The sequence below is a fragment of the Tachyglossus aculeatus genome, chromosome 25, assembly GCF_015852505.1.
Source record: "Tachyglossus aculeatus isolate mTacAcu1 chromosome 25, mTacAcu1.pri, whole genome shotgun sequence".
In the NCBI taxonomy this organism is placed as follows: domain Eukaryota; kingdom Metazoa; phylum Chordata; class Mammalia; order Monotremata; family Tachyglossidae; genus Tachyglossus; species Tachyglossus aculeatus.
In genome coordinates, this window is record NC_052090.1 from 20,199,410 (window position 1) to 20,223,279 (window position 23,870).

A 23,870-nucleotide genomic window follows, 5' to 3' on the forward strand; every position below is an offset into this window, starting at 1 on the left:
TGCCTGGTACCTAGTAAGAGCTTTAACAAATACCCTTTTTTAAAAAAAGCAGTACCTGGCACATAGAAAGTGCTTAACAAATGCCATAAAAAAAAAAAAAGAATCAGACTCGATTCTGGTGACAGCTGAAGATAACAACTTCATCTTCATACTGTGGGGCCCTCCGCCTGTCTCCTAGGGCCAGAGGGAGTCAGACCCAAGAGCAATTCTGGTGGTCAGCCCCTCCCTCTTCCTCAGAGGTGTGACCATAGAGGACAACCACCTCCGGGAAAATCCCAGAATTCCTCTCTGGTCTTTTTAACTGTGCTGTCATTCCACCCACATACCTTCTCTCCAAGCCCTCCTTAGTTAACTGTTGCATTCTACTCTCCCAAGTGTCTTGAGAAGCAGCATGGAGTAGTAGATAGAGCATGGGCTTTGGAGTCAGAAGGTTGTGGGTTCTAATTCAGGCTCCACAACTTGTCTGCTGGCTGATCTTGAGCTAGTCACTTCACTTCTCTGGGCCTCATTACCTCATCTGTAAAATTGGGATTGAGACTGGGAACCCAATGCAGGACAGGGACTGTGTCCAACCCGATTTACTTATATATACCCCAGTGCTTAGTACAGTGCCCAGCACACAGTAAGCACTTAAATACCACAGTTATTATTCTCTGCACACAGTAAACACTCAATAAATGCCACTGACTGATTGATTCCTTTTCTTCTTTGTGCTCCATCACTACAAGAGCGGTCTCATTGTTATTTACCACATACTCTGCCTCTAGACACACTAAGGGTGTAGTTTAATATCTGTGCAGCTTCTTGGGGGTCTCCATGAAAGCAGACATTTGCTGTCTTCTGTCTGGTCCCCTGCTTGACACAACCATAGCGGGGCATCCCTCAGCCTGGTTGGTGATTGAGCCCTCTTTGGCAGGGACAAACCCTGCTGAAGCAGATCCACAAGGGGCTGTTTCTGGCTGTAAGCAGTGGGTCTTCCTCTTTCCAGGCCCCAGACTGCAGACAGACCACAGACAGCAACCTGTAATGTCTCTGACCTGGGCTCCGGGAAGCCAAAGCCCAGTTCTGGAGCCTGACAAGCGAAGGAAGCCCCAGGCAACTTGGCACTCGTTCTTTATCTTCCGGATTGCATCTTGGCGACCGAAGGTTTTCGTGTACAATCCATCCTTTCCCTTGCTTTATTTTCTGACTCTTACATCCAGCCTGATGGGTTTGCTCAGGGGCAGAGAACTGCAGAGGTTTCATGGGGGAGGAGGAAAGCGGCAGTATTTGATTGAACTTTCTTTGAATAGCATTTTCCTTCAGGTGGTGGCTCTGCTTTTAAGTCCCGACGGACTCTCCTGTTTATATACCTGGAACCAGTTTGGTTTGCCAGGGATTTGCTGACAGGGAAGAGGAATATTCTGCATCAGTAAGGCATCAATAACAGTTCGCCAGTTGGTTTAGACTGCTAGTTAGTTTAGAAGAGGGAACACATACCATAATGGATCCATTGAGTTGTGACTGGGAAGCATCAGAGAGAAAATCCTCCCTGACACCCCCAGGACTGGGCTCACACCCAGGAGTACAATTTGATTAGCTGGAATGGAAGCAAGCTAGAGAGAGGTTTTCTAATTTGCATTAATCAAGTGTCTCTGTTCAGATTTCCTTTCCTTTGTAAATCTGCCTGGGGGTGGAGTTCAAGCTTTGAAGTGTGTTCAAAGGTAAAAGGTGGCTCTCGCCTAGCTTGTGAAGAAAATGTGGGGGGTTGTATATAATACCCTAACTACCTCTTAAACCAATTCTAAGGGCAGATGACATCCAGAAAGTCAATATGAGTTTATTACTTCAAAGCATTTTGGAAAGGTCCAAGCTAAAACATTTTCTCACCTAAACAGTAGCTCAGATTTACAATATTTTAGACAACGGGCACTTTTATATATCCATCACAATGTAAACATTGTTAATATTGCAAAATCAGATTCTGTTATTTCACAAGCATGCATTGTTTTAATTACCCTCTCAATCTACCTTACATTCAAAATAATTTACTCTAGCTTTTTAAATGCATGAGAATTTATGTAAGGAAAAGAAAATGAACACAACAAAGTTATATAATAAACTCAATTGGAAATGAGGAAATTTCTAGGTACTAATTGTTTCTCCAATAACCAGCTGGGAAAATCAATATTTAAAGTAGCAGTTTAATATCTGTCTTTGATAGTGAAACAAGCCACGTGGACAAGGGGGAAGCAATAGATGTAAACTTTCTAGATGTAAAATCTTTGTGGGCAGAAATTAGGAATTGTGTCATCATCCTGTCATGCTCTCTTGACCAAGGTCACATAGCAGACAAGTGGAAAAGTCAGGATTAGAACCCAGGTCTTTCTGCTTCCCAGGCCCTTGCTCTAGCTACAAGCCCAGGTTGCTTCTAAGGCCTGGCCTAGGCCACGCTAGGCTGATATGTGTTTGCCCCTTTCAGGGTGTGTGGCCATTTTAAAATCTGTGTTCTGGTTTTGTGCTGCCCAAAGAGGATGCTCAAGAGAGCACCTCTCCACCTGTCTCAATCACACTATACCTCCACAGCTTTGTTAACCTTCAGTTGTGTGTAATGCTCGGAGCCCCATTGCTCCCTAACTCTATCAGTCTCCAAGATTCTCTCTGTCAGGTCTCAGTTGACTTTTCTTTGGGGTCTCCCAGCAGGATTGCATAGTGTATCACCTAGATAGAAGGGTTTGATGAGCCCTCCATGCTTCTGAAGGGAATTTTGCAGTGTGTAGGGTTTCTGGGGTGTAGCAGGTTAACCAGGTAGATAGCTAGGCCTTCTGGCTTATTAGCCCATAGAGCTCTCTTGACTTTGTGAAGTGACTCATAGTTAGCTTAATCAGCTGTACATTTTCCATGGGCCTCCAGAGCACCCGGAAGTGCTGACTCAAAGACTTTTGATGACACTTACTGCTCTGGATCCCAAATATATTCCAATCCTAATCTCCACCTGCCTTATCCCATCCTCTAACATAGCCTATGCTACAGTCCTGGTTTCCTGATGGGAATGGAGAAAGGCCAGACAGGGCACCTCCAATGCTGTGTCATTTGCTAATTTGTTGCTGGTGTCGACTGATTTCATAAGATCTATGAAGTCAGCGTGGGTAGGCAACAAGGGTGCTAATTGCCTAAGGTGTGCTCGATTGGTTTATGGATGTGCCCAGGCAGCCCATCTGATTGTCCTCCAATATGACCCATCTCCTCTGATTGGTTCTTGCAGATAGGATCAGATCCATTTAAATCATCTGCCAATCGTACGATGCTATCGGGTGTCAGCATAAAATGTAAGATCCTGGAAGATGGGGACCATGACTATCCACTCATTAGAGTGTAAGCTCCGTGCAGGCAAAAAACATTTCACCTCTTTATTCTGTACTTCCCACTCAACAGTGCAGTGCATTGCTACCATTGCTAATTTTACCAACCTTATTGTAGTCTCCCAAAAGTTTGGAACAGCTGCCCAGAGGTGCGCCACAAATTCTAATTATGTTAATTGGGCACTCACTGAGTGCGGTGCAATCAATCAATCAATGGTATTTATAGAGTGCTTACTGTGTGCAAGAACTGTGCTAGGCTCTTGGGAGAGAACAATGCAGCAGAGTTCATAGACATGTTCCTTGCTCCCACAAGGAGTTTACAGACTAAGTGCTTGGGAAGTATATGACCCAGAAGTGATAGGTTCTCTGCCCATTAGGAATTTAGATATCAACTTGCTTCCTGCTTTTTTTATGGTATTTGTTAAGTGCTGACTATGTGCCAGAGATTATACTAAGCAATGGGCTAGTTACAAGCTAATCAGGTTGGATACAGTCCATGTCCCACATAGGGCTCACTGTCTTCACCCCTCATTTATAGGTAACTGAGGCACAGCAAAGTGAAATGACTTGCCCAAAGTCACACAGTAGACACATGGCAGAGACAGGATTAGAACCCAGGTCTTTCTGACTCCCAGAACAGTGCTCTTTCCACTAGGTCATGCTGCTTCCTTGTGTTTCCGCCAGCAATTTTCAATATTCTGAATACACACCAGGGCCAGAGCCTACATAAATCAATCAGTTAACCCATCAGTGGTATTTACTGAGTGATTACTGTGTGTTTAGAGCACTGTATTAAGCACTTGGGAGAGTACAGTACAATAGAGTTGATAGACGTATTCCCTGTCCACAGGGAGCTTACAGTCTAGAAGGAGAGCTAGACATTAAAACAAACGTAAGCCACATTTCCTATTAAATGATGAACTTGACCAGAACTTGCCTTGTCACTGTTGTACACTCTAAAGCACTGAGTGAGGTGCTTAGGACTCAGCTAATGTCACTGCTGGTGTGTTTGATTGACATGGGATGCAACATGATACTGGTGAATATCACGGGCTGACTAGTTCTCTGAATATGATAGGTCAATTTGGCATTATGGTGATTATTATCATTGTATTTGATAAATGATTATGATGTGTCAAGCTCTGTTCTAAGCCCTGGGCTAGATAAAAGTTAATCAGGTCAGACACAGTCTGTGTCCTACGTGGAACTCACTAAGTAGGGAAGAAAAGAGGTATTGAGACCACCTTTTACAGATGAGGAGACTAAGGTACAGAAAAGTTATGTGATGCCCAAATTCATGCAGCACACAAGTAGCAGAACCTGGTTCAGAACCCAGGTCTTACTCCCAGGCTCTTGCTCTTTCCACTAGGCTGCACTGCTCCTCATCTTGGCAATAGAGATCCCTCGACAGATAGTGATGAGTTAAGTGAAAGTAAGGCATTGGGAATCTAGGATCCCTGCAGAATTTGGATGGGGTAACCTGCCTCAGGAATTGACTATTTGCCCTATTGTCCAGATGCCGAAGGAGCAGTTTCATGGTGGCTTTGTTCTGCAAGACTCAGCAATCCAGATGATTGATTGTGAATTTACTCTTGTAGAGAAATGCACATATACATCAATCCTCTGCTGCTGCCTTTTAAGTAGCACTAAAGGTAATGATGAGGTTATTTACTGTTGTCTCCATGTCACATTTAGGATGCAGTAGTCACTAGAGGGAACAATTGAGAAACACTGGATGGCTTATAAATGAATAATCTAAACTTTGGCCAAACAAAATTGATTAGACAGGAGTATTCGAGGTACTGCTTGCTTTAGGAAAGGCATTGCTGATCTGATTAGTGACTATAGATCCACTATAGGGGAAGGGCTTGTGAAGGCTGGCAAAAACACTATCCCTTACTCTACTCAAAAGATCAGTCCCACCACTTGTCTGCTGTGTGACCTTGGACAAGTCATTTAACGTTTCTGTGCCTCAGTTACCTCATCTGTAAAAGGGGGATTAAGACTGTGAGCCCAATATAGGACAGGGACTCTGTCCAACCTGATTAATTTGAATCTACCCCAGCTCTTAGTTTAGTGCTTGGCATATAATAAGTGATTAATAAATACCTTTAAAAAAATCAAGCTATTGCTAGCATTTAGTCTATGCCAGGGTTTGCCAGGGGTTAGCCTTGGCACTTTGGAGCATGGCAATTCATAACCTACACCTCTGGGTTTGACAGTGATTTGTAGACTCTATGCATGTAAAAGAAAATTACCACTGGTGCAGTGCTATCCTAGTGGCTTCTCTTTCAAATAAACTTGTTATAATAATTATTAGTATCAGAAGGGCTTACTATTTGTCAAAATCCTGTGTGCTAAGTACTAGGGTAGAGATAAGGGGTCCCTGTCCCACATGGGGGACTCAAAGTCTGGGAAGAAGAATCCGTATCTTTTCTCCATTTTACAGATGAGGAAACTGAGGTGCAGAAGTTGTCACTCAATGTCACAATTCAGTGTCAACTGCTTAGTACAACCTCTGCATGGAGTAAGTGATCAATAAATACCTTTGATCAATTTCCAGTGGCAATACTATAATTAAAACCCATCTCTCCCCATTCCAATTTCTGTGCTCTAGCCACTGGACTACATAACCTCTGTGGGGACTGAATGTGCAGCAGTATTGCAATATCAAGAATGCCACTCAGTGCTCAAGCCTTTACAAAGTTTCAGTGTAAAATTGTTTCATAATTTGAGTTCTGGCAACTCTTTGATTTCACATTTAGTGCTGATTAGTACAGTGTCTCAGCACTTAAGGTCATCTGGCTGCATTGTAGAATCCATCACTTGAACTGATGAAATTTATACAAGAAAGACTGTTTTCTTTTAAAAATTAAGCTTCCAATAATCCTAAGGTATTAGATCATTTGAAATTTTGTAAAACCCTAGGAATCAACCAAGCACTTTTTCTTTATACAGAAGCAGCATAGCCTAGTAGAAAGATCTTGGGCCCGGGATTCAGAGGATATGGATTCTAATTCTGGCTCTGCCATGTACTGCTGTGTGTCCTTGGGCTTAATTTATCTATGCTTCAGTTCCTTCATCTGCAAAATGGCAATTCAATACCTGTTCTCCCTCTTACTTAGACTTTGAGCCCCAGGTGGGACATGATTCTTTTGTATTTACCCCAGCCCTTAGTACAGTGCTTTGCATATACTAAGTGCTTAACAAGTACCACAACCTGAACATTCCAATTGATATCCTGGATATAGAAGAAGTTTCAGCAATTAATCCTAATAGAAAAGTTCCTGGGTGGAATTTTACATTGTAAAAACTATGAGAGTAGGGGCTGTGTCATCATTTTCTCTTGTGCTCTTCCAAACACCTGGTACAGTGCTATGCATCTAGGGGGCATTCAATAAATTCAGTAATAGGAATAATTGAAGAGACAAGGGCAAAAACCTTTCAGAAGGTCAGGAATTATTTGCTGATGCTATTTCTATGTGCTGCCATGGAATTCACTTTTTAATGCTGTAAATAGTAATAATAGTATTTGTGAGGCACTTTTTACATGCCAAGCACTGCCCTGAGGGCTGGGATAGACAAAAGATAATCAGACCCAGTACCTGTCCCACATGGAACTCCCAGTTTAAGGAGGAGAACATATGTTGAATGCCCATTTTACAGTCGGGGAAACTAAGGCATAGAAAAATTAAATGACTAGTCCAAGGTCACACAGCAGGTAAATGTCAGAGCCAGAATTAGAACCCAGGTCCTCTGATGCCCAGACCTGTACTTTTTCTATTAGGTCATGCTGCTTCATTCACATTTTTATTCCCACTCAATTCATTGCAGCTATTCCAAAAGAGTGAATTATGTCGGACCTTCCTGGCACTTTCCACATGGTTAATTAGCTCTTGGTATTAACACAGTGATCCGTATTAAGTGCTCAGTAAGCACGATTGATTGATTGATTGAGATTGGGAAGGCAATCTGGAACAGTACGCCCAAGTTCGTAAAGGGATCCAAACAAATCAGGGTCCACACTGGTCCCTCTGCCATTATCGACCCTTGTTCCCTTTAGATTTTCTTTCATGGGCAGCCAGAAGGCAGGATGCATTTGCTTTCCATCCCTTTAGGTCCAGATATACCTGTTACCATCTCTGTGATCCAGGGGGAAATGAGAACCGTAAGCTTGTTTGCAATTTCTGAAATCATCTGGGCTCTTTTCAGATATTTGGTCTCCTTTGGAGGTTTTTGCCTATGAGTGAAGAAGCTGCTTATCTCTCTGACTGCAAAATTTAGTGTTCTGAAATAGTGTGCTGACAGATAATTATCTGGGTAGCACAATAAGCCTGTCAACACAGATGATACCGCAGTTGATAGGGGCCCTGTGGAGACTCTGCCGGGGTAAGCACCAACCAAGCCCCATCGGGTCAAAAATTCTAGTGATGAAGGAGCTAAACTAGGGGGCAAAGTGGGTCTGTGCCAGGTGAGGAGGACATTGGATGGATGAGGAGAAGGAGCGATATAGGGTGGACCTGGCCCGATAAGACCTGAGAGTGGAAAGGAGTGTATGCCCTGGTCTCCAACTAAGCTGGGAGCTCCTTGGGACTATAGGGCCATTCACACTGAGACAGCCTGAGAGACTGAGATCAAGAAGGTCAACTCTTTTCTTTTTTTGTACCCCAGCGCTTAGTACAGAGCTCAGCCCATAGTAGGCACTTAATAATTCTCCTGCTCAAGACCATGAGCTTGTTGTGGGCAGAGGACACGTCTACTGACTCTGTTATATTGCACTTTCTCCCAAGCGCTTAGTACAGTGCTTTGCATACAGGAAGTGCTCAAAAATATGATTGACTAATAAATACTGGAATTGACTGTTCAAGTGTAGAGGTGAAGTAATGCCAACTTCCTTGTCAAAAGGGAGAGAAGAAGAAATGTAAGGACTGTGTCCAGACAACTCAGAAACTTTGCTCATTGGTCTCAGATGTACTTATTTAAAGTCCTACTTGTACACTTTTGAAGTTTATTTTATAGTATTTAAGCACTTACTATGTGCCAGGCACTATACTAAGCAATGGGGTAGAAACAAACTAATCAGGTTGGACACAGTCCATGCTCCACATGAGGCTCACAGTTTTACTCCCCATTTTACAGATAAGGTAATTGAGGCAAAGAGAAGTGAAGTGATTTGCCCAAGGTCACACAACAGAGAAGTGGCAGAGCTGAGATTAGAACTCAGAACCTTCTGACTCCCAAGCCTGTGCTCTTTCCACTAGGCCACATGGCTTCTAAGCGCTTAGAACAGTGCTCTGCACATAGTAAGCGCTTAACAAATGCCATCATTATTATTATTATTCTCCACTGGAAGAGAACTTCAACATGGAAACAGGTGCTACAACTTATTGCTAAAACATTGGGAGGCGGCGGCACCCAACTCATCATACCTTAGTTGCCATGGTAACAGTAAAATCTTGGTCCCATTCTTGCAATTTTTTTTTAACTTTTCCCTGTTTGTCCCCGTCTCCTCTCATAAATAACAGTCTGCTTCCATCTGACATTCTAAAGAGGTCACAGGCATTTTAGAATGGATTGCTTCGCCAAGGCAGGACGAAATGAGAGACAAGGGAGTACACTGTGACTGAAGGATGAATTGGCATGCGTTGTGACTACCAATGCCAGAGCAGCTTTGATTGAAATGAAATATAGGAAAGGTACAGGAGCAATCAGAGGAACCTATTACACATCTCCCGGACAGAGGAAGGAGGCAGAGCGGGAAATGTTCACGCAGAGAGGAAAGAGGAGAACCAGCTGGCTGCAAAGCTGGAATGGGAATCAGGTTGGGGTAGGCCTCGGCATGGCGGGAGATGAGTGGGAAATGCTCACTGAGCCTAGGGAGAGGACAAGGTTTGAGCTTGCTGAGGAGGAGGAGGAGCGTAATGTCTGGCAGTTAGGACCACAGGCCTGGGAGTGAAAGGATGTGGGTTTCTACTTCTGGCTCTGTCAGATGCTTGCTGTGTGATCCTGGGCAAATCCCTTAACTTCTCTGTGCTTCAGTTTCCTCAACTGAAAATGGGGATTGAATATCTGTTCCCCCTCCTACTTGGTTTGTGAGCTCCATGTGGGACAGGGATTGTGTCCAACCTAATTAAATTGTACTTACCCCAGTGCTTAGAACAATGTTTGACACCTAAAAAGTACGTAATACCTTCAAAAAATTCTGGAGTCTTTCTGGGAAAGTGATGAGCACAGAATATGGACTCCTCGGGCCTTTAAGTTATGAATCTTTTCACTCCTAGGTAGTGCACTAAGTCCTTTGCAGAGAAAACAAGAGGCCAGCTTAATCCCGAGGTCTTAGAGGCCAGAGAGTTGGCTGGGGGAGGAAGAGGTAATGGGTGGGAGGAAGATCCCCCAGAGAACCCACGAGGGATGGGAACATCCAGTTTGGAGAAGGCTCAGCATGGCTCCTCAAAGCAAGCAATCAGTGATAATAATAATTAATAATTATGGTATTTGTTAAGCGCTATGTGTCAAGCACTATTCTAAGTAATAATAATAATAATAATGGCATTTGTTAAGTGCTTACTATGTGCAAAGCACTGTTCTAAGCACTGGGGGGCTACAAGGTAATCAAGTTGTCCCACATGGGGCTCACAGTCTTCATCCCCATTTTACAGATGAGGGAACTGAGGCTGAGAAGTTAAGTGGCTTGCCCAAGGTCACACAGCTGACAGGTGGCAGAGCTGGGATTCAAACCCATGACCTCTGACTCCCAAGCCCGTGCTCTTTCCACTGAGCCATGCTGCTTCTCAGTAGTTACCAGTCACACAGTCCCTGTCCCACAAGGGATTCACAGTCTAAATAGAAGAGGAACAGCCATTGAATCTCCATTTTTCAGATGAGGGAACTGAGGCACAGAAAGTTTAAATGACTCACCCAAGGTCACACAGTAGACAAGTGGTGGAGCTGGGGTTAGAACCCAGGCCCTCTGACTCCCAGTTTCATGCTCTGTTCATTAGGCTATGCTGCTCCTCAGTATTTCAGGTGTACTTGAGATATTTTATGAAAAGTAAATGATGGGAGTTTATTCCAGTGTAAGAGATAATGATTTTTAATTTGAACCAAAATACCCCTGAGACTTGTCACGAAAATTGGTCCCCAAAGAGGGAATTGGTGAAAGAAAAGCTCTTGAAACAAACTGTGTTTGGGGTTTGGAGAAGAAAAGCTGGATAAGGAACGAAGTACTTTTGGAAATGAAGATGAAAATCTTGTGGGATATTATTATGAGGGCAATGAATCTACACCCCTGAAAGAAAACGTTCCTACCACCATTAAAGGGGGTCTCTTCGAATGTTTGGGAAGAGTCTAAGGATGGAGGGACTGGATTCTGATGATGCCAATAGTATAATGAGACTGGCACCAAATGGATGACAAGTTGCCCCAAATACTAGATGGTTTCTCAAAACTCTGTTGCAAACCAAGAAAGGTAATTGAAAACATTGGCTAGAAAAGAAAATAATAGGAATTAAAGCCATCAAAGACAATTCAAGCAGCACCGTTACTGAACATGCACTCCGTATTTCTTGGCGCCCCTGTGATTGGCCTCAGATAAAGGCTGAATTGAAGAGAATAAAATCTGCTCATAGTGTTCAGAATGGAAGATATTTTCTAAAGTTGAAGAGACCCAATTTTAAGGACAATAAAGAAGAATTTAGAAATGACAGGAGAGAATCATAAAAATAATGAAATTTTCCAGGATTTACAGTCACCGATTGGACTTTTCTATGTTCTTACTGAAAGGAAGATCTGAAATAAAGCAAAGGGATGTTTCAGTAGATCGTTATCATCCTAAATGGTATTTACTGAGTTCTTGCTCTGTGCAGAGCATTCATTCATTCAGTCTTATCTATTGAGCGCTTACTGTGTGCAGAACACTGTACTAAGCACTTGGGAGAGTACAGTATAGCAATAAACACACATTCCCCGAGCACAACGAATTTAGAGTCTAGAGGGGGAGAGACAGACATCAATACAAATAAATAAATTACAGATATGTACATAAGTACTGTGGAGCTAGGATGGGGGAAGAACAAAGGGAGCAAGTCACTACACTAAGCTCTTGGGAGAGTACAATTCAACAGAGTTGGTAGGTATGTTACCTGCCCACAATGATCTTACAACCTAGAGGAAGAGATGGACATTAGTACAAATAATTTATAGTATATCATTTATAGATATGTACATAAGTGCTGTGAGGTAAATAGCAATTGGTCACAGATCCATGTGCATCCAAGTGAGAAGCAGCGTGGCTCAGTGGAAAGAGCACAGGCTTTGGAGTCAGAGGTCATGGGTTCAAATCCCGGATCTGCCAATTGTCAGCTGTGTGACTTTGGGCCAGTCACTTAACTTCTCTGTGCCTCAGTTACCTCCACTGTAAAATGGGGATTAAGACTGTGAGCTCCATGTGGGACAACCTGATCACCTTGTAACTTCCCTAGTGCTTAGAACAGTGCTTTGCACATAGTAAGCGCTTAATAAATGCCATCAAAAAAAGTGCATAAATATAGAAGGGAGAAGGAGCGGGGGAAAAGAGGACTTAATCGGGGGAAGGTAGATGTTTTTGCTTATGCTAAGCAAATTATTTCTGGCAAAGGGCCATAGAAACAAGAGGAGATATTCTAATAACTAGGAAATTTGCAATGATAAAAGTCCATAAGCATGCAGAGGGAATAAACAGATGGGACAGATTATCTGGAAGGACTGTTCAAACAGGGAAGATCACTGTGAGCAGGCAGCTTTCAAGCACAGAGCGTACACAGGACAGGAATGTGTTTTGGGCAGGGAATGCATCTACTAACTCTGTTATATTGTACTTTCCCAAGCTGTTAGTACAGTGCTCTGAATACAGTAAGCACTCAATATAATTGAATGAAGTGGGAGGTGGTGGGCAGAGTTCTTCTATCCATACTTTCTTGCCCCAGTTAAGCCTGCTTCACTGGAACAAAACACCATTCTCTCCACTCTGGGGTTTTGACCCCTCTCCTCACACTGGAATTGACCGACTGTCCCTTTGCTCTCATGGAAGTTACATTTATATGCCTTAGGATGACCATACACTCTAAAGTGATGACATCATACGGAATTGGAACATTTTATGGGGAAGCAGCGTGGCCTAGTGGATAGAGCACGGGCTTGGGAGTTGTAGGACCTGGGTTCTAATTTCAGCTCTGCCATTTGCCTGTTATGTGACCTTGGGCAAGTTAATTCACTTCTCTGTGACTTAGTTTCCTTAACTGTAAAATAAGGATTCAATACCTGTTCTCCCTCCTACTTGACTGTGAGCCTCATGTGGGACAAGGGCTGTGTTCCACCTGAATAACTTCTGTCAGCTTCAATGTTTAGAACAGTTCTTGACACATAGGAAGCACTTCACAAATACTTATTTTTTGGGGGGGAAAAATAGTCTGCAATACTGAGAACATTTTTCTGGGGGAATCCTGACCCTCCCCCCCTTGTTTCATGAATGTTCCTTTCCCGCTGCGAGCGTAACACACAGGAACCTACAAGCATGGGTGACAGCTCTTAGCTGTTGGGCTTGGCACCAGGAGTCAATCTATTGCTTGGAATAGTGTAATAAAACAGACTTAGAAGATACATTCCCTCCCCAAATCAAGTTTACAGTCTGGAGATGAGTTTACCCTCTTGTGTGTTAACCCTAGAATACTGGACATTGAGGCATAGGGCAGGTAAAGCCAGACAGAAGCCAGGAGTCCTGAAAAGTGCTTAGAACAGTACTTGACACATGGTAAGTGCTTAACAAATACTATTTAAAACAAGACAGAGAAAGAACCTACATGGAGTCAGTCAACTGTAGTTATTGAGTGTTTACTGTGTGCTGAGCACTGAACTAGGGGCTTGGGAGAGTACAATATAACAGACACATTCCGTTCCCACAACGAACTTACAGTCCAGAGTAATGCAGAGGAATGGATTTCGGCGACGGTGGTTTGCACACATCCTGGTGTAAGCTTGTTGGGGGTACAGAATGTGTCTGTTATATTGTACTCTCCACAGTGCTTGGCACACAGTAAATGCTCAATAAATACGACCGACTGATAGAATGCAATGAGGAGGTAGGAGGCTGGGTGCAGCACTGAGAGGAGAAGGTTTATGTGGGAGGAGACATCAGCAAAGGCCAGAACTGGGCTGTAGCTCCTGGACCCAGCAGGAGGAAGTCTTGTAACCACTGCAGTCCTTCTCCGCCTCTCCTCAGCCAGTTATCTTAGAGGATTCCCTCTACACCTTCTCATCTCAACTAACTCCCTAAGTGATTTCGTGGTCAGAAATCTTCGTCACTTCTTGCAGATCAATCAGTTATATTTATTGAGTGCTTACTGTGTGTGGGGCACTGTAATAAGCACTTGGGAGAGTACTGTATAACAGGGTTGGTAGACCCATTCCCTGCTCACAATGAGCTTACAGTCTAGAGAGAGAAAAAAAGGTGGTATTTGTTAAGCACTTACTACGTGCCAAGCACTGTTCTAAGCCCTGGAGTAGATACAAGCTAATCAGGTTCTCCTGCATGGGGCTGACAGTCTTAATTCCCAATTTACAGATGAGGTTACTGAGGCACAGAGAAGTTAAGTGACTTGCCCAAAGTCACATGGCTGATAAGTGGTAGAGAGGGAATTAGAACCCAAGACCCCTGACTCCTTGATAACAACCAAGGAGAAGGCCTCTAAAACAATAAATCAATCAAGGGGTCTTGATGGTGTCATAAAATGTGCAAACCTCACTTCAGTGCTGTATCAGATTACTGGGGAGTCATTTGATTCCCTGAGAGATTTATAGTTCCATTTCATTCTTGGCAGTGTTTTTGTCTTAAGATTCTTTTCATTTTATAAGTTTAAGAATTGCATTTTTAAATGGAAATCTTTAAAGTTTTGCATGAATAAAATAGAGGGGGAGATACACCGGGATTTTAGGAATATGTTAATCCAGCTGTGAAAAGATGAGATTACAAAAGGAAGAAGGGAAAGAAAGGAGTACAAAATGGAACATCTAATATATTCAGCCTCCCTTCTCAAGCCACTTTTCATTCGGTTTTCCTGCACATCTCTGGGAGAATGAGTTCTGTGGACAGAAATTTGAACCTCAGCCAATAGGGTGGTAGAGAATAGGGTAGCTAATACTAATAAAAAAATGGTGGCATTTAAGTGCTTACTTTGTGCCAGGTACAATACTAAGCTCTAGGGTGGATACAAGCAAATTTCATTGGACATTGTCCCTGTCCCATATGGAACTCACAGTCTTAATCCCCATTTTTATAGGTGAGGTAACTGAGGCACAAATAAGTGAAGTGACTTGCCCAAGGTCACTCAGCAGACAGGTGGCTGAGCCAGAATTAGGACTCATTCCTTTTTGATTGGAACATGTGGATGGGACTATTTAGATTTTCTTTAACCCTGCTGATTTTGGAAATGATTTCGAATCAATCGATAAATACTGAGTGCTTACTATTTGCACAGCACTGCACTAAACACTTAAGAGAGTACAATATAACAGTTGGTAGGCAAGTTCCCTGCCCACAGTGAGTTTACAGTCTAGAGGAAGGCGTTTTTAATCTTCATTATCTCATAGTCAAGTGACAGGTTTGTTTATTCAGAGTGAGATTCCCCTTCCCTTTCCTCTCCCTTCAAATTCCTTCTTGCTATAGTTTTCTAAGATTCTCTAGGTTCATTTTCTTGCCTGAAAAATGGGAGAGGTCATGCTGACTTCATCCTGGGCACTTTGCAAGAAATAGCTAATGCAAGTGATGATACTGAAGTGTTCTGGCAAAATAATAAATGGCAGGAGCTCCATATCCACTGTCATGGGGATTGCTGAGCAGATGCAATAAGGAGCTTGATATTCTGCTCTAAAACAGGTAAAAAGGACTTCTGTCATTTTAAACCTGAACTTTAAAGGCAAGAACGTAAAGAGCCAATTAATAGTATTTGAGCACCAACTGTGTGCAGAGTACTGAACTAGGCCCTTGGGTGCGTATAATAGAGTTATAAAACATGATCCCTGCCCTCAAGAAAAATACAAATGTTTTCTGGGTTCCTCTTCTGTGTTTCTACAGCCTCTTTTGTGGTCTGGGTAAAATGGCTGGCAAATTAGGGTATTAATAATAATGGTATTTGTTAAGGGCTTAGTATGTTCAAAGCACTGTTCTAAGCACTGGGGGGATACAAGGTGATCAGGTTGCCCCATTTGGGGCTCACAGTCTTAATCCCCATTTTACAGATGAGGTAACTGAGGCACAGAGAAGTTAAGTGACTGGCCCAAAGTCACACGGCTGACAATTGGTGGAGCCGGGATTTGAACCCATGACCTCCAACTCCAAAGCCCAGGCTCTTTCCACTGAGCCACGCTGCTATTAGATGGGGGAGGATCATGAACCAACCTTGTTGGGAAGATAAAGAAAAGATGAAACTAATCCCTCATATCCATATGACATGCCCTGTGAGAAGCAACATAATCTAGTGGAAAAAACACGGGCCTGGGATTCACGGGACCTGAGTTCTAATCCGAGCTCTGCCACTTGCCTGCTATGTGTCCTTAGGCAAATCACCTAACTTCTCTAAGCCTCAGTTTCTTCCTTTGTAAAATGGGGATTAATTATCTGTTCCCTCTTGTACTTAAAATGTTCACCCCATGTGGAACAGGGACTGTGTCTGGCCTGATTGTCTTTATCTGCCCCGGTGCTTAGTCACAGTGCCTACTATATAGCAAGCACTTGACAAAAATACTATCAGTATTACTATTCATTCAATCATATCTATTGAGCACTTGCTGGGTGCAGAGCACTGTATTAAGTGCTTGGTAAAGTACAGTACGACAATAAGTAGACATATTCTCTGCCTACAATGAGCTTACAGCCTAGGGGGGGGAGACAGACATCAATACAAATAAATAAATTACAGATATGTAAAGAAATGCTGTGGGGCTGGGAGCGGGGGAGAATAAAGGGAATAAGTCTGGGTGATGCAGAAGGGAATGGGAGAAGAGGAGAGTGGGGGGCTAGTTTAGGAAGGCCTCTTGGGGAGATGTGCCTTCAGTAAGGCTTTGGAGTGGGGGAGAATATTATGACAAATAGGGAGTGTCCTTGGAAAGGGGAATGGCAGGAAGTGCGAGGGCTATAGGCTGGGTAACTGTCAGCTAGGATGTGTTGCTTAACACTCAGTCTCCGCATCCTCAACAGCTGAGCATTCCAGAGCTGGCAGCTGCACCCCCCGGCCCCAACACTCCCTTACCCCTCTCCAGTCCCCTGCCAGTGTGCTGCAAACTCCAGCTGGGTTCACCACCCAATTTGGCCCGGTGACCTTACTGGGTGGTGAGGAGGGCCAAAATTCACCATCTGACACTCAGTTCCAGGCCAGATCGACTGTGTTTAGCAGCTGGGAAGGCAGGGAGACAGAGTCAGAGCATCATGCTTCATGGAAAAGACAAAACAACCCAGAGAGAGAGTAGAGCAGGGAGCAGGGTGTTTGGCGATGCCAAAGTTGATCACCTGCTGTCCAAGACCGAGAGTTTTTACTGGGACCTCTGTACTAGTTATTCTCCCCAGACGGTTTAATGGACTGAATCTCACAAGTCAGATGTGCCTATTTCAAGGGAAAATGATGTTGAGAAAATGGGATCAACTTGAGTTTAATTTAATAGCATTCATGAGGTGACTTAAAAACAAGAATGTACGCACTTAGCTTAGAGCTTCCGGGCCCTCGGAGTACTGACTCCCTCAGAGGCAATCTTTTTGACACCAGTTCAAACAGTTCAACCTAATTAATATCTACCCCAGTGCTTAAAACAGCTTTCTACACACAGTAAGAGCTTAACAAATACCATAAAAATAATAATTAGACAAAACCTGGCTTGAGGAAGAACCAGAACGCACATATTTGTGCATACATCCACCTTACATGCTCCCAAATACACCTGCACATTCTGGTTAGATGTAAGAAGCAGTGTGGCCCTGTGGAAAGAGCCTTGGCCTGGAAGTTAGAGGATCTGGATTCTAAACCCAGCACTTCCACTTATCTGCTCTGTGATCTTGGGCAAGTTATTTAGCTTTGTGCCTCAGTTTCCTTATCTCTAAAATGGAGATTCAGTACCTGTTATCTCTCCCCCTTAAATTGTGAGCCCCAGGTAGGACAAAGACTGTGTCTGGTCCGAATGTATCTACCCCAGCACTTGGCACATAGTAAACTATTAGCAGTTATTTATTATTATTGTTATCAGAGTAGAAAACAGACTCAGCATATCAGGCAATCAGCAGTGTAATAGGGAATGGTTGAAATCCTAGCCAAAAGTGGGGTCATTGATGAGTCCTTTTAAATTTGATAACATGAGACTCTCCTTCCTGGCTAATAGAGGAATACAGAGGATTAGCATCCTTCTCCATGGATAATATGGTATGCTTCTCCTGCATGTGGCTGGAGAAGACCAAGCTTCCTTTTTGTTTTTTTTTAAATGGTATTTATTCAGTGCTTAGTATATGTCAAACACTGTTCTAAGAATTGGGAGAGGTACAAGTTAATTAGGTTGGACACAGTCCCTCTCCCACATGGGGCTCAGAGTCTCAGAAGGAGCAAAAACAGGCGTTTAATCCTCACTTTACAGTTGAGGAAACTGAGGCACAGAGAAGTTGAGTGACTTGCCCACTGTCTGTGTCCCACATGGGGCTCACATTAATCCCCATTTTACAGATTGTGTTTTTGTGTAGGGACTGATCAGTTTTGTGGGGTATCCTTGCTTCCCCTTCCCCCCCCCAACCTCATGAGTAATGATACTCTACCATTGGAGCCAACAAATACTCTCTCCTTAATGAGCCTGAATATGAGAGAAGAATGTCACTTCTGCAAACACTTAATGCTTTTCACAATTAAGATGTTGAAGTTCAAGGTCTTTTCCAGAAATGAAGCAAAGGCATTTTCTTAATGGCTCTGATGGCTGTATGAAGAGTAGATAACCTGAAAAAAAAGTGTCACTCCCCCCACCACCCACCTTCCAAAGAACTTAACCCCTGGCTTCATTATAGCACATAAATTACAGAAATCTATGTATTTGAAACATTTCCAAAGGCTTTCACACAGAGGTCTGCAAAATAGGAATGCACGCTGCAAGGTGAATGAAAGAACAGACTTGTGAAACGCTTTCAAAAGTTGAGGAAGAAAAGGACAAAGGTTGATGGGGAGAGAGTAAATGGGGGAAAAAAATGAGGTCTAAGATTCAGGTAGCTCTGATTAGAAATGTTGAATCCATTAGAGGCAAAAGAGGTGGAAACCACTCCAGTCATATATGACCTTAGATAAGTCACTTAACCTCCTTGGGCCCCAGTTTTATCAGTCATAAAATGGGGATACTGATAATTCCCTTTCAGTATGTCACTGGGGTGCTGGGAGAACAAAAGGAGATAAGCACAGTAAAGACAAAAGTGCTCTTCAGATTTTAGGTATAATTACATACAGGGATGTTCTCTGGACTTTAAGCTCCTTGAGGGAAGGGAATGCGTCTGCCAGCTCTGTGGTACTGTTTTCTCCCAAACACTTTGGTACAGTGCTTTGCACACAGTAAGGGCTTAATAAATGCTATTGATGGATTGATTGATTGGAAGGAGAAGCCCTCTAGACTGTAAGCTCACTGTGGGCAGGGAACGTGGCTACCAAATCTGTTGTACTCTCACAAGCGCTTAGCACTGTGCTCTGCACACAGTAGGTGCTCAGATACAATTGACTAAATAAAACTGGGCCAGATGTAGCATGGAGCTCTGGTGCCCTCGGCCATTGTGGTAGCTCCACACATGGCCCTTTACCATTCGATCCTGCTTCAGAGAACTGTTTCCACCCAGTCAATTTTGAGTCGGGGAAAACATGTCAGATAACATCTCTGGCTAAAACAGTTAAACCTGTATATATGTATATATGTTTGTACATATTTATTACTCTATTTTACTTGTACATATCTATTCTATATTATTTTGTTAGTATGTTTGGTTTTGTTCTCTGTCTCCCCCTTTTAGACTGTGAGCCCACTGTTGGGTAGGGACTGTCTCTATATGTTGCCAACTTGTACTTCCCAAGTGCTTAGTACAGTGCTCTGCACACAGTAAGCGATCAATAAATATGACATTGATTGATTGATTAAACCTCATGAATAAGTACGGATTGGGGCCACCGGTTCTTTCATTTCAGGCTCACCTCTTCCCATATTTGCATTTATAATAACTGTGGCATTTACTGAGTGTTCACTGTGTGCCAACCATGGTACTAAACTCTGAGGTAGAAACAAGATAATCAGGTAGGTCACAGTCCACCTGGCATTCGCAGTCTAGGTATGAGGGAGAACAGGTATTGAATCTCCATTTTACAGATGAGGAAAGTGAGGCCCAGAGAGATTAAGAGACTTGTACAAAGTAACACAGCAAGCAAGTGACAGAACCGACACTGGAACCCAGGTCCTCTGGAAACTTTGAAAAGGTAGAGGTTCTGTGGTGTCAGGGGGTCCTGGAGGATGTCCAGGGTGGTGAGGGGTGGGGTGCTCTAATCTCTCCTTTATTCTTTACACTGTCACACTATTTATCTAGTGCAGTTCACACCCAACCGAGCAAGAGAAATTGGGCTCAGCTAGGCTGACAGCTACAGGAAGGAATTTCCATTCATTCTGAGAGGGCTTTTTAAGGGGCTGAAGGACAGTTTTGTGAAAGTTGACAAACAAGACTCTGCACACAGTAAATGCTTGATAAATATGATTGATTGATTGATTGACTGATTAAGATGGCAGCTTTAACATAGGTCCTAATAAGAAGCATGCCACCCTGGCAGCTTGGAAACCTTGGCACTTCTTTTTTTTTTTTTTTTAATGGTACTTAAGTGCCAGGCATTGTTCTAAGCATTGGGATAGATATAAAGTAATTGGGTTGGACATAGTCCATGTCCCATTTGGGGCTCAAAGTCTTAAACCTCATTTTACAGATGAGGCAACTGAGGCACAGAGAAGTGAAGTGACTTGCCCAAGGTCACACAGAAGATACGTGGTGGAGTGGAATTAGAACTCACTTCGGAGAAGCAGCGTGGCTCAGTGGAAAAGAGCCCGGGCTTTGGAGTCAGAGGTCATGGGTTTGAATCCCGGCTCCACCCCATGTCTTCTGTGTGACCTTGGGCAAGTCACTTCACTTCTCTGGGCCTCAGTTACCTCATCTGTAAAATGGGGATTAAGACTGTGAGCCCCCCCGTGGGACAACCTGATCACCTTGTATCCCTCCCAGCGCTTAGAACAGTGCTTTGCACATAGTAAGCGCTTAATAAATGCCATTATTATTATTATTATTATTATTATTATTATTATTATTATTATTATTATAACCCAGGTCCTTCTGACTCCCAGGCTCTTGCTCTATCCACTAGGCCATGCTGCTTCTAGCCTAGTTGTGTTTAAAAAAACTCTGTAAAATCCAATCCTCAGCTCTTTATCCTATACGGTGCTCTGCATAGAGTCATCGCTCAGTAAATACTATTCATTGATTCCAGGGACAGAGTTATTCAAGTTGCTAAATAATGTTTGTTTCCTTTCTCTTCCTCTTTCTCTCTCTTCCTTAAGAAGTAGGCTCTGATCCTACTACAACCTAACCTGTCCACTTTGCTCCTCCAGCACCAATTACTCACTGTACCTCAATCTCATCTTATCTCGCCTCCAACCCCTTTTCCACATCCTTCCTCTGGTCCAGATATCCCTCTCTTTTTATTAATAATAATAATAATGACAATGATATTTGTTAAGCACTTACTATGTGCCAAGCACTGTTCTAAGTGCTGGGGGGATACAAGGTAACCAGGTTGTCCCACGTGGGGCTCACAGTCTTAATCCCCATTTTACAGATGAAGGAACTGAGGCACAGAGAAGTGAAGTGGCTTGCCCAAAGTCACACAGTTGACAAATGGCAGTGCCAGAATTAGAACCCATGACCTCTGACTCCCAAGCCGGTGATCTTTCCACTGAGCCATGCTGCTTCTCTACATATGTCTTTAATGTATGGCAGCCCACCATTCTCCCCATCTTGAAATCCCTATTAAAATTCCACCTCCTCCAAGAGGCCTTCCCTACTGAGCCCCCATTTCCCCCAGTCAGTCTCACTTCTGCAATGCCTATGCCCTTGGTTATCCACCCCACAGAAAAGTCATAAACCTAATAAAGTCACAAACCTAATAAACCCTCTAGACTATAAGCTCATGGTGGACAGGGAACATGTCTACCAACTTTGTTATACTCTCCCAAACACTTAGTACAGTGCTCTGCACACAGTAAGTGCTCAATAAATACATTTGATTGAATAATTTAAAAGGCAGACTCCATTCCCTCTGGGTCTTATGGCTAAATATTCTTGCCTGGCTGTGGAAGAGTCCGTTTCCCGGGCCATTGTTCTAATAAACAACTCAATCAATGGTATGTATTGAGCACTTACTGTGTGTAGAGCACTGTCCTAAGCACTTGGGAGAATACAACTCAAGCATTTGTCTTACTGACAGCAGGGCACACTTGTCTTCTCAACCACTGCTGTCTGAGCTATATTTATCCACAAGGCAAAGGGCCAGAAGTGGGGCATTAGTGATAGTAATAGTACTTATCAAGGAACTATTGTGGCCAATGCACTGTTTTAAGCACTTGGGAAAGAACGTGTGTTAGTCAATGGAATTTACTGAGCTTTTACTCTGTGCAGAGCATTGAAATAAACACTTGGGAATGTGTCATCGAGTGGACACAATCGCTGCCTTCAAGGAGCAGGGTATTTTCATGGGCAAAGTTATCAGTGTGAAAAAGATCATCAATCGTATTTATTGAGCGCTTACTATGTGCAGAGCACTGTACTAAGCGCTTGGGAAGTACAAATTGGCAACATATAGAGACAGTCCCTACCCAACAGTGGGCTCACAGTCTAAAAAAAAGATGCTCTCTCACTGGCACCCTCATGAATGCAGCTGTCTCCTTGTCAGCGGAGTCATTTCAAACCAAAGGATATCTTGACGGTGAAGCTATTGACCTGATATTTCCACGATCTGATAAACTGATTGGTTGTATAGAAGGCAGGGCCAGCTTGGCCTTGCTTCCTCTGAGTAATCTGCTGGTTAAAGCTACATGGCACTTACAGTGTTAATGCCCCAGCTCTATTCATACTGTCTCTCTCCATCTCTTCCCCACCTGATGTGGAATTGATAGTGCCCCAGAAGACTCTATCTCATCTCTTCAAAGCAAAATGAAGCAACAGAACCAATTATTGGTAACGGAAAGCTTTCTGGATGAGTGTCTGATGTTTACTGCTATTGTAAAATGTCTTTAATTCGGGACACATCACTTAGGAGAGCCTGCGAATGAAGATAATTTTGCACTGTGCGAAAAATTTCCCATTGCTTGAAAAACCATTAAGACAGTTGGAAGAAAGATTTCAAGTCCGAGTTTTCTCAATTTCAGGTTCCAAAACAGACCTGATCCCAGATCCCAAGATATAGACTGGAGTGGAATAGGAGTCCACCTGTTGAATCTTGAACAAGAACTGACAAATTGAGAAATAATGACAATCGCAGTATTTGTTAAGCACTTTTTATGTGCTAAGTACTGTTCTCAGCACTGGATTAGGTATAAATTAATGAGGCCAGACGTAGTCCTTGTCCCATAGAGTGCTCATGGTCTAAAGGGGAGAGGGAACTTTTTATGTTCCCTGCCCACAAGGAATTTACACTCCAACAGGGGAGGCACATGTAAAAAATATTTACAACCAGAATGATCAAAATCAATAAATTGAGCAGACATATGCATGAGCACTAAGGAGGCTGTAACTAAATTCATAAGTGCTAGAGTTGGCTGAAAGGATAATAATAATAATAATTGTAGCATTTGTCAAGTGCTTACTATGTGCCAGGCATTGCACTAAGTGCTGGGTAGGTACAAGATAATTGGGTTAGACACAGTCCCTATCCCACAGAGAGCTCCCATTCTCAACCCCCATTTTACAGATGAGGTAACTGAGGCACAGAGAAGTGAAGCCACTTACCCAAGGTCACACAGCAGACAAGTGATGTGAGCCTTCTAGACTGTGAGCCCATTGTTGAGTAGGAACCGTCTCTATATGTTGCCGACTTGTATTTCCCAAGTGCTTAGTACAGTGATCTGCACAAAGTAAGCGCTCAATAAATACATTTGAATGAATGAAAGTGATGGAGAAATTGTGGTATTTCTTAAGTGCTTACTATATGCCAAGCACTGTACTAAGTGCTGGGGTAGATTCAGATAATCAGGTCCCACCTGTGGTTCACAGTTTAAGAAGGAGAGAGAATTTGCCTGCTGTGTGATGTTAGGCAAGTTATTTAACCTCTTTGTGTCTCAGTTTCCTCATCTATAAAATGGAAATTCAATACATAGTCTTCCTCCTGGTTAGATTGAGAGCCCCAGGTGGGACAGGAACTGTATCCAATCTGATTATCCTGTCTCTACCCCAGCACTTAGTACAGTGTT

At 43.1% G+C, this 23,870-nt stretch overlaps 1 protein-coding gene across 1 annotated transcript in view; it reads left to right on the forward strand.

Moving 5' to 3' along the window:
- Positions 1–23,870, forward strand: part of NKAIN3 (sodium/potassium transporting ATPase interacting 3) — a 293,652-nt gene that overhangs the window by 119,544 nt on the left and 150,238 nt on the right. The window lies entirely within an intron of this gene.